General features: G+C 40.9%; 2 protein-coding genes across 3 annotated transcripts in view; both read right to left on the bottom strand.

Annotated features, from left to right (window-relative positions):
* The window catches only part of HSD17B3 (hydroxysteroid 17-beta dehydrogenase 3), a 45,094-nt gene extending 42,882 nt beyond the window's left edge, over positions 1-2,212 (bottom strand). Inside the window, exon 1 of one of the 2 annotated variants that reach the window (XM_029201630.1) lies at positions 2,097-2,212. The gene's annotated coding sequence lies outside the window, so the exon portion shown is untranslated. Of the gene's footprint in view, positions 1-592; positions 2,074-2,096 lie in introns of those variants that run through there. The other variant, XM_029201631.1, reaches the window with a different exon arrangement.
* Positions 2,213-2,219: 7 nt separating this feature from the next.
* Positions 2,220-12,077, bottom strand: part of SLC35D2 (solute carrier family 35 member D2) — a 78,136-nt gene continuing 68,278 nt past the window's right edge. The window contains exon 16 of the mRNA XM_029203444.1: positions 2,220-3,530. The gene's annotated coding sequence lies outside the window, so the exon portion shown is untranslated. The remainder of the gene's footprint in view (positions 3,531-12,077) is intronic.

Raw genomic sequence — 12,077 nt, 5'->3', positions numbered from 1 at the left:
TGATAGTTTTTCAACTTGGAAAAATTTAAGCTCTTGTCTTCACCAGCTATAGAGGAGGCAATGTAAACACTGTGGATCAAAGAGAATTTCTGTAACAAGTGATGTGATCCCTGGGTTTTGTTTGCATATACAGAAACAGTAATGATCAACTTAACCGAATATATACTGAAAGAACAATCTGAGAGATCTTTGGTAGGGAAACTGTGGAGTTACCTGATGACTGAAACTTCCTAACTTGAAAGAGCTATGAAAAAGAGAAGAGACTATAGATAATTTCATATATATGTGGAATATATAATATTGGGAGATAGAATCTAAAAGGAAAAACCAAAGCACAGTGTGACTGTCTTAGCCGGGGTTCTTTCTGATATGAGGACCTTGTGAAGACAGTTATTTTGGGAAGTAATTCCAATGAGCAGGAGTTGGGTTGGGACCAGGAGATTGAATAGGAAAAGACAGAAAGACATGAATATGTCATTGAGCTGGTCACTGCTGTGAGTGACTGAGGCTCCATCTGCTGGAAAAGCCTCTGAGAAAATGTAGAATGCACCTCAGATTCTTCTGCCTTAAGTAAAAAAGTACAGTAGTTTACCTATTGGCTCCCGGCTCCGTGATCAAGGTTGCCCTGTGGGGTATCACCTCCCTCAATTCCAGGTTTGCCTGTATGTCAGGTGATGAGCGAGTTCCTGTGGGTTAAGAGGAGCCCCAGCTCCCTGAGAGATAGCAGCTACTGTCAAGTTCCGCCTGCATTCCTCTCTAAACCATGCCATTTTATTTACCATGGCACTTTCAACTAAGGTCTTTATCTGGAGCAGCTTCTCAGTTCCAAGGGTCAATTGCTCATAAAGCTATGGGCTGCCTGAAGAGGGTACAAGTAATGTGGAGATTAAACTAAAATTAGAGCAAATGAGATGGCCTTTGTCAATGGTGGCTCCCCACTCCTTCCCATTTTCTCCGGCTGCCCCTTATTTACTGTTCTTTGTACCAGACTCTGCATTAAGCACTTTACAAGGATTACCTGTCTTGTTTAATTATTACTCTTCCCATTGAGGGTTGGTTGGCAAAGCAGATACTGTAGATCAGCCTTCTCAGCACAACCACACCTGTCCCCAAAGGAGTGAGAGGCTGAGGTGTTTGATAAATACGAAAACAACAATTACTGTTTTCACTAAGGCCTGGAAAAGGCCAGGCCGATGCCCATCCTGCAGTCCTATGCCTCTGCTTTATTTTTCTTCTGAGCATATTATTTATTGGCTTATCTTATTTGCTTGTGGTTGGGTCTCCTGCCACTACAATGTAAACTCCTTTGGATTGGGACTTTGTTTTGTTAGAGCAAAAGTAAGTAGTCAATAAATATTCACTCTTTAATGAAAAAGGAAAATGAACGTTTATTGGTGTGGAAGCAATGAAGTTAAGTTCCTGTTAAAGAAGTTTTGGTAAAGAGGCGATAGACACTGGTACAGGTAAGGGGCAGGTTGCAGGGTCTCAGGGAGCAGGGATAGATCTCAACTGGAAGCCTATAGCATATGGAGTTAATGAAGAGGAAATTTTAAAAGAACTGAAAAAGGCAAAGATGGGAAGGGGTTCCTTCACAATTGCCCCATTTATCAAATGTTTGTGTGTTTATTATCAAATGTTTGTGTGTTTATCTGTCCCAGCACTCAATAGAGGACAGAATGGTTGGACACAGTATGGTAAGATGCAGAAGTGGGAGCAAAGGGGGTGGCAAATTGGAGAAATTCAGAGGAAGAAAGAGGCCTGAGGAAGGCTCTCTAAGATGTTCATAAGGGCCTGGCCTTCTCCCTAAAGCATCTGTGTAAGTGAGCTGTGGTATGTGTTAGGGGAAAGGATTACAAGAAGTTTCACACTAGAGAGACCTTTAGAGAATTTGACTTTGTCACCAAGTTTTCAGTGAAAGAGGACAAAACTAACGTTTTCTACTGATGCAGGTCATCAAATGTCATCCAAAAATGGAGAGTGGCTTTCACAAAGGAAAAGCAGAGCTAATAATTATGTAAAAATTAGCTCCCTGAGAGTAGATTTCTTGAAAGTGGCAAGGTTTAGAAAACCTGAGAGAAAAATAGAAACGAAACAACTTATCCTGGGCTTGGGGGCTATGGATGGTGGAGCTGGGTGCTGTGTATTCAGCCAGTGTCGAACCAGAACTCTTTGTCCGGTGAATCAGCATTTCCTGTCAAAGCTGAACTTGTCAGACAGACCTTCAAAGAGTTCAAGGATCCCACGAGTCCCAGGAAACATGTGCCCACTCTTCCTTCTTTGTTTCAAAGCCCCTCTTCCACTGTTGTCTGTGGCTACATTTTCTTGTCTGTGGGGCAGGTTGCAGCTTGGGAGGCTCAGGCAGCTGAAGGCTGGAATCAGAAGAGACATTCCTGACTCCACACACCCACAGTTCCTTCCCCTTCTTTAGGTGTCAGAACTCTGGGGGACCAAATCCTGGGCTAGCGTTTCTGGCCTTGCCTAAAATCCTCTGTCGTTCAAACAAACAATAACCATTGCTGTGCAAGTGACATAAGTCAAGCCAGAAACATGCAACCCAGAGAAGTATATTTTACGTTTTGATTTCTTCTTTCCTTTTGGCAAAAACTTGTTGTTCCCATCCCTGCCGGGGCAGATATAAAGTGCTCTTAGTGTGGAGTGGAAAGGGGCCATTCTGCTTGATGGCACTGTAGCCTGGTGCCTGTCCTGGATGCCCCCTGGTTACAAAGACACCTCCCCGTGGGAAAGCAGTGTGGGTCGGCCCAGGCTTGCACAAACGAGGTGCTCCAGCTCCCACGCTGGCTCCCAGATCAGCCAGAAGATTTTCAGCCAGGGCCAGATCTCCTTAGCACAGAGTGACTGGACTGCAGATTTGATAAGACCTCACTGCATCACACAGTCCATAGAGCCCTGTGTCTGAGGTTGAGGTAAGGCTGAATTGAAGGAATGCTTTTTGACTAGTAGAAATCACAGGTACTATTGAACAGATTATGAAATTGGTATCATTTGTGACATCATCTTTTCCCAGGCTGGGAAAATTCGCTATTTTAAATTTCTCCCTTTCCTTTATGTTGTAGATAGAAGCGGTCACCAAATCCAACATTACAAACAACCCCTCTGAGTGATTCCTTTCCTTTTCATGCCCTGCCATCTCCAAGCACCACCCATCGTCTGGGATGCAGCTGGGAGGAAGGTGAGCATGGGCTCTGGAGAAAGACATTCCAGATGTACATGTTGGCTTTCGTGTGACTTGGACAAGCTAAACTTTCTGTCCCTCAAGTTATTATTATAAAATGGGATTGAAAGTACTTCTTACTTTTCAGGGCTATTGTGAAGATTAAATGAAATAACATTTATAAAAGTGCAGATAAGGGGAGACCTTCAAGATGGCAGAGAAGTAAGATGTGGAGCTTACCTTCCTCTTCACAAATACATCAAAAATACATCTACATGTGGAACAACTCCTACAAACACGTACTGAACACTGGCAGAAAACCTCAGGCTTCCCAAAAGGCAAGAAAATCCCCACGTACCTAGATAGGGCAAAAGAAAAAACAGAGACAAAATAATAGGGACAGGACCTGCACCTCTGGGAGGGAGCTGTGAAGGAGGAAAAGTTTCCACACACTAGGAAGCCGCTTCACTGGTGGAGACGGGGGTGGGCTGGGGGGAAGCTTCGGAGCCAAGGAGGACAGACAGCAACAGGGGTGCAGAGGGTAAAGCACAGAGATTCCCACACAGAGGATCGGGGCCGACCAGCACTCACCATCCCGAGAGGCTTGTCTGTTCACCCGCAGGGGCGGGTGGGGGCTGGGAGCTGAGGCTCGGGCTTCAGAGGTCATATCCCAGGGAGAGGACTGGGGTTGGCTAAGTGAACACAGCCTGAAGGGGGCTAGTGCACCACCGCTAGCTGGGAGGGAGTCTGGGAAAAATTCTGGACCTGCCGGAGAGGCAAGAGACCATTGTCTTGGGGTGTATGAAGAGAGGGGATTCCTACTCCGTGTGCCCACAGATGGCAGAGCACCGCTTAAGCGAGCTCCAGAGACAGGTGCAAGCCGCGGCTACCATCTCGGACCACAGAGAAGGACATGGACCACTAACACTGCTGTTGCTGCCACCAAGAACGCTGTGTGCAAGCGCAGGTCACTACCCACACCTCCCTGGGAAACTGTGCAGCCCGCCGCTGCCAGGGTCCCATGATCCAGGGACAGCTTCCCCGGGAGAAGTTACACCTCAGGCTGTTGCAATGTCATGCTGGCCTCTGCCGCCACAGCTTCCCCCCACATTCCAATTGTGACTACCGTACCCCTCCCTCTCCCCGGCCTGAGTGAACAAAAGAGCCCTAATCAGCCACTGTTTTAACCCCCTCCTGTCTGGGTGGGGAACAGATGCCTGGGGTGGCCTACATGCAGAGGTGAGGCCCAAACCAAAGTGGAACCCTAGGAGCTGTGCGAACAAAGAAGAGAAAGGGAAAATTCTCCGTGCGGCCTCGGGATCAGTGGATTAAATCCTCGCAATCAACTTGATAAACCCTGCATCTATGGAATACCTGAAGAGACAACAGATGTTCCCAAAATTGAGGCAGTGGACTTTGGGAGCAACTGCAGACTTGCGATTTGCTTTCTGCGTCTGATATGTTTTTGGTTTTATGTTTATCTTAGTTTAGTTTTTAGTGCTTGTTATCATTGATGGATTTGTTTATTGGTATGGTTGCTATCTTCCTATTAAAAAAATTCTTTTATTATTATTATTCCTTTTTTTCTTTTTGTGAGTGTGTGTGTGTGAGTTTCTTAGTGTGATTTTGTCTGTTTAGGTTTGCTTTTACTATTTGTTTTGGGCTTCTATCTGTTCTTTTTTTTTCTTTTCTTCCTTTTCTTCTGAGCTGTGTGGCTGGCAAGGCCTTGGTGCTCCAGCCACATGTCGGGCCTGCGCCTCTGAGGTGGGAGAGCCGAGTCAAGGACATTGGATCACCAGAAACCTCAGAGCCCCACATAATATCACTCGGCGAGAGCTCTCCCAGAGATCTCGGTCTCAACACTAACACCCAGCTCCACACAATGGCCAGCAAGCTCCAGTGCTGGATGCCCCATGCCAAACAACTAGCAAGACAGGAAAACAACCCTGCCCATTAGCAGAGAGGCTGCCTAAAGCCATACTAAGTTCACAGACACCCCAAAACACACCACCGGATGCAGCCCTGCTGACCAACAGGACAAGAAACAGCCCCACCCACCAGACCACAGGCACCAGTCACTTCCACCAGAAAGCCTACACAAGCCACTGAACCAATTTCACCCACTGCGAGCAGACACCATAAATAGCGGGAACTACAAAGCTGCAGCCTGTGAAAAGGGGACCCCAAGCACAATAAGTTAAGCAAAATGAGAAGACAGAGAAATATGCAGCAGATAAAGGAGCAAGGTACAAACCCACCAGACCAAACAAATGAAGAGGAAAGAGGCAGTCTACCTGAAAAAGATTTCAGAGTAATGATAGTAAAGATGATCCAAATCTCAGAAATAGAATGGAGAAAATACAAGAAATTTTTAACAAGGACCTAGAAGACCTAAAGAGCAAACAATGATGAGCAACACAATAAATGAAATTAAAAACACAATAGAAGGAATCAATAGCAGAATAACTGAGGCAGAAGAACAGATAAGTGACCTGGAAGATAAAATAGTGTAAATAACTGCCACAGAGCAGAATAAAGAAAAAAGAAAGAAAAGATTTGAGGACAGTCTCAGAGACCTCTGCGACAACATTAAATGCACCAAAATTTGAATTATAGGTGTCCCAGAAGATGAAGAGAAAGAGAAAGGGTCTGAGAAAATATTTGAATAGATTATACTCAAAAACTTCTCTAACATGGGAAAGGAAACAACCACCCGAGTCCAGGAAGCACAAAGAGTCCCATATAGGATAAATCCAAGGAGAAACATGCCAAGACACATATTACTCAAACTATCAAAAATTTTAAAAAAAGAAAAAATATTAAAAGCAGCAAGGGCAAAGCAACAAATAACATACAAGGAAATCCCCATAAAGTTAACAGCTGATCTTTCAGCAGAAACTCTGCAAGTCTCCTCTATTTACAATAGCCAGGACATGGAAGCAACCTAAGTGTCCATTGACAGATGAATGGATAAAGAAGATGTGACACATATATACAATGGAATATTACTCAGCCATAAAAAGGAATGAAATTGAGTTATTTGTAGTGAGGTGGATGGACCTAGTCTGTCATACAGAGAGAAGCAAGTCAGAAAGAGAAAAACAAATACCGTATGTTAACACATATATATAGAATCTAAAAAAAAAAAGGTTCTGAAGAACCTAGGGGCAGGACAAATAAATAAAGACATAGAATTAGAGAATGGACATGAGGACATGGGGAGGAGGAATGATAAGCTGGGACGAAGTGAGAAAGTGGCATAGACATATATACTACCAAGTGTGAAATAGATAGCTAGTGGGAAGCAGTCGCATAGCACAGGCAGATCAGCTCAGTGCTTTGTGACCACCTAGAGGGGTGGGATAGGGAGGGGAGGAGGGAGATGCAAGAGGGTGGAGATATGGGAATGTATGTATATGTACAGCTGATTCGATTTGTTATAAAGCAGAAACTAACACACCATTGTAAAGCAATTATACTCCAATAAAGATGTTAACAACAACAACAAAAAAGAAATTCTGCAAGCCAAAAGGGAGTGGCAGGACATATTTAAAGTGATGAAGGAGAAAAACCTACAACCAAGATTACTCTACCAAGCAAGGATCTCAATCAGATTTCACAGAGAAATTAAAACCTTTACAGACAAGCAAAAGTTAAGAGAATTCAACACCACCAAACCAGCTTTACAACAAATGCTAAAGGACCTTCTCTAGGCAGGAAACATAAGAGAAGGAAAAGACCTACAAAAACAAACCCCAAATAATTAAGAAAATGGTAAAATGAACATACATATTGATAACTGATAAATGTAAATGGATGAAATGCTCCAACCAAAAGACACAGACTGGCTGAATGGATACAAAAACAAGACCCATATATATGCTGTCTACAAGAGACTCACTTTAGACCCAGGGATACATACAGACTGAAGGTGAGGAGATGGAAAAAGATACTCCATGCAAATGGAAATCAAAAGAAACCTGGAGTAGCAATTCTCATATCAGACAAAATAGACTTGAAAATAAAGACTATTACAAGAGACTAAGAAGGACACTACATAATGATCAAGGGATCAATCCAAGAAGAAAATATAACAATTGTAAATATTTATGCACCAAGATAGGAGCACCTCAATACATAAGGCAAATGCTAACAGCCATAAAAGGGGAAATCGACAGTAACACAATCATAGTAGGGGACTTTAACACCCCACTTTCACCAATGGACAGATCATCCCAAATGCAAATAAGTAAGGAAGCACAAGCTTTGAATGACACATTAGACCAGAGGGACTTAATTGATATTTATAGGACAGTCCATCCAAAAACAACAGATTACACTTTCTTCTCAAGTGCACATGGAACATTCTCCAGGATAGATCATATCTTGGGTCACATATCAAGCCTCGGTAAATTTAAAAAAATTGAAATCATATCAAGTATCTTATCCGACCACAATACTATGAGACTACATATCAATTACAGGAAAAAAACTGTAAAAAACACAAACACACACACACAAAAACAAAAAAAAAAACACAAACACATGGAGGCTAAACAAAATTCTACTAAATAACCAAGAGATCACTGAGAAAATCAAAGAGGAAATCAAAAAATACCTAGAAACAAATGACGATGAAAACCCAATGACCCAAAACCTATGGGATGCAGCAAAAGCAGTTCTAAGAGGGAAGGTTATAAAAATACAATCCTACCTCAAGAAACAAGAAATATCTCAAATAATCAACCTAAACTTACACCTAAAGCAATTAGAGAAAGAAGAACAAAACAAACCCAAAGTTAGCAGAACAAATCAGAAAGATCAGATGAGAAATAAATGAAAAAGAAGTGAAGGAAACAATAGCAAAGATCAATAAAACTAAAAGCTGGTTCTTTGAGAAGATAAACAAAATTGATAAACCATTAGCCAGACTCATGAAGAAAAAAAGAGAAAAGACTCAAATCAACAGAATTCGAAATGAAAAAGGAGAAGTAACAACTGACACTGCAGAAATACAAAGGACCATGAGAGATTACTACAAGCAAGAATATGCCAACAAAATAGGCAACCTGGAAGAAATGGACAAATTCTTAGAAAAGTACAACCTTCCAAGACTGAACCAGGAAAAAATAGAAAATACGAACAGACCAATCACAAGCACTGAAATTGAAACTGTGATTAAAAATCTTCCAACAAACAAAAGCCCAGGACCGGATGGCTTCACAGGTGAATTCTATCAAACACTTAGAGAAGAGCTAACACGTCTTCTTCTCAAACTCTTCCAAAATATAGCAGAGGGAGGAACACTCCCAAATTCATTCTATGAGACCACCATCACTCAATACCAAAACCATACAAAGATGTCACAAAAAAAGAAAAGTACATGCCAATATCACTGATGAACATAGATGTAAAAATCCTCAACAAAATACTAGCAAACAGAATCCAACAGGACATTAAAAGGATCCTACATGACGATCAATTTGGGTTTATTCCAGGAATGCAAGGATTCTTCAACATATGCAAAACAATCAATGTGATACATCATATTAACAAATTGAAGAAGAAAAATCATATGATGATCTCAACAGATGCAGAAAAAGCTTTCAACAAACTTCAACACCCATTTATGATAAAAACTCTCCAGGAAATGTGCATAGAGGGAAACTACCTCAGCATAATAAAAGCCATATATGACAAACCCACAGCCAACGTCATTCTTAATGGTGAAAAACTGAAAGCATTTCCTCTAAGACCAGGAACAAGAAAAGATTACCCACTCTCACCACTATTATTCAACATAGTTTTGGCAGTTTTAGCCATGGCAATCAGAGAAGAAAAAGAAATGAAAGGAATCCAAATCGGAAAAGAAGAAGTACAGCTGTCCCTGTTTGCAGATGACATGATACTATACACAGAGAATCCTAAAGATGCTACCAGAAAACTACTAGAGCTAATCAATGAATTTGGTAAAGTAGCAGGATACAAAATTAATGCACAGAAATCTCTTTCATTCCTACACACTAACAGCAAAAAATCTGAAAGAGAAATTAAGGAAACACTCCCATTTACCATTGCAACAAAAACAATAAAATACGTAGGAATAAACCTACCTAAGGAGACAAAAGACCTGCATGCAGAAAACTATAAGACCCTGGTAAAAGAAATTTAAAATGATACAAACAGATGGAGACATATACCATGTTCTTGGATTGGAAGAATCAACATTGACTATACTACCCAAAGCAATCTACGGATTCAATGCAATCTTTATCAAACTACCAATGGGATTTTTCACAGAACTAGAACAAAAAATTTCACGATTTGTATGGATATACAAAAGACCCCAAATAGCCAAAGCAATCTTGAGAAAGAAAAACGGAGGTGGAGGAATCAGGCTCCCTGACTTCAGACTATACTGCAAAACTACAGTAATCAAGACGGTATGGTACTGGCACAAAAACAGAAATACCAATCAATGGAACAGGATAGAAATCCCAGAGATAAACCCACACACATATGGTCACCTTATTTTTGATAAAGGAGGCAAGAACATACAATGAAGAAAAGACAGCCTCTTCAATAAGTGGTGCTGGGAAAACTGGACAGCTACATGTAAAAGAATGAAATTAGAACACTCCCTAACACCATACACAAGAATAAACTCAAAATGGTAAAAGACCTAAATGTAAGGCTGACAAACTCTTAGAGGAAAACAAAGGAAGAACACTCGATGACATAATTCACAGTAATATCCTTTTTGACCCACCTCCTAGAGAAATGGAAATAAAAACAAAAATAAACCAGTGGGACCTAATGAAACTTAAAAGCTTTTGCACAGCAAAGGAAACCATAAACAAGAGAAAAAGACAACCCTCAGAATGGGAGAAAATATTTGCAAATGAAGCAACTGACAAAGGATTAATCTCCAAAATTTACAAGCAGCTCATGCAGCTCAAAATCAAAAAACAAACAACCCAATCCAAAAATGGGCAGAAGACCTAAACAGACATTTCTCCAAAGAATATATACAGGTTGCCAACAAACACATGAAAGGATGCTCAACACCACTAATCATTAGAGGGATGCAAATCGAAACTACAATGAGGTATCACCTCACACCAGTCAGAGTGGCCATCATCAAAAAGTCTACCAATAAATGCTGGAGAGGGTATGGAGAAAAAGGAACCCTCCTGCGCTGTTGGTGGGAATGTAAATTGATACAGGCACTATGGAGAACAGTATGGAGGTTCCTTAAAAAACTAAAAATAGAACTACCATATGACCCAGCAATCCCACTACTGGGCATATACCCTGAGAAAACCATAATTCAAAAAGGGTCATGTACCAAAATGTTCATTGCAGCACTATTTACAATAGCCAGGACATGGAAGCAACCTAAGTGTCCATCGACAGATGAATGGATGAAGAAGATGTTGCACATATATACAATGGAATATTACTCAGTCATAAAAAGAAATGAAATTGAGTTATTTGTAGTTAGGTGGATGGACCTAGAATCTGTCCTACAGAGTGAAGTAAGTCAGAAAGAGAAAAACAAATACCATATGCTAACACATATATATGGAATCTAAAAAAAAAAAAAATGCTTCTGATGAACTAGGGGCAGGACAGGAATAAAGACGCAGATGTAGAGAATGGACTTGAGGACATGGGGGGCAGGGAGGGTAAGCTGGGACAAAGTGATAGAGTAGCATTGACATATATACACTACCAAATGTAAAATAGATAGCTAGTGGGAAGCAGCCACATAGCACAAGGAGATCATCTCTGTGCTTTGTGACCACCTAGAGGGGTGGGATTGGGGGGTAGGATAGGGAGGGTAGGAGGGAGGAGCAAGAGGGAGGCGATATGGGGATATATGTACCTGTATAGCTGATTCACTTTGTTATACAGCAGCAACTAACACACCATTGTAAAGCAATTATACTCCAATAAAGGTGTTAAATAAATATTAATTAATTTTAAAATTGCAGATGACTAAACAGCATGGTCCCAATTGTTCTTTCAGATGTGATGATTAGAAGAAAAATGTTTATAAGAATGTGCACCAAAATGTTAATAATTTTTTTTCTATTTATTTTTTATTTATTTATTTTTTTAACATCTTTATTGGAGTATAATTGCTTTACAATGGTGTGTTAGTTTCTGCTTTACAACAGAATGAATCAGTTATATATATACATATGTTCCCATATCTCTTCCGTCTTGCGTCTCCCTCCCTCCCACCCTCCCTAAATAATGTTTTTATACTGAGGTGGTGGGATTTATGAACTCGTTTTTTTTTAAACTTGCATCTTTGTGCTTTTCTATATTTTTAAAATTTCCACAATGAACATGTATTACTTTTGTAACTAAAAATCATTAATATGAATTAAAGTCCACCAAAACTTGAAGAACTAGTTAGATGATAGCACTTTTATTAAAACTTTCCCGATCTTCCCAGTGGCTGAATCAAGGCTCAGCTAGGAAAGATGCATTCCAAGCTCACTCACATGTTTGTTGCCAGATTAATTCCATCCCCGCCACACACACACACACACACACGCACACACACACACAGCTGTTCCTTGACATGTGGGCCTCTTAAGAAAACAGCTCAGAAAATGGCAGCTTGCTTCATCAGATCAAGCAAATGAGAAGAGTCAGAGAGATAGAGAAGACACACTCTCTTGTAACCTAATCTTAGAAGGAACCACCCATTACTTTTGCTGTATCCTATACATGAGAAGCTAGCTCACATTCTAGGTGCAGCCCACATTCAAAGGGAGGAGATTATACAAGGAAGTGAATATAAAGAGGCAGGCATTGTGATCCACTTCAGAAGCTACCCACCACATGTACATACTATATGATGCCATTTAGAGGCAAACCTAATCTTCAG

Source organism: Monodon monoceros, unplaced genomic scaffold (assembly GCF_005190385.1).
Source record: "Monodon monoceros isolate NGI ecotype Baffin Bay Population unplaced genomic scaffold, NGI_Narwhal_1 Super_Scaffold_5, whole genome shotgun sequence".
Taxonomy (NCBI): Eukaryota; Metazoa; Chordata; class Mammalia; order Artiodactyla; family Monodontidae; genus Monodon; species Monodon monoceros.
The sequence above is the reverse complement of the archived record's forward strand: the minus strand, read 5'-3'. Positions and strand labels throughout refer to the sequence as shown.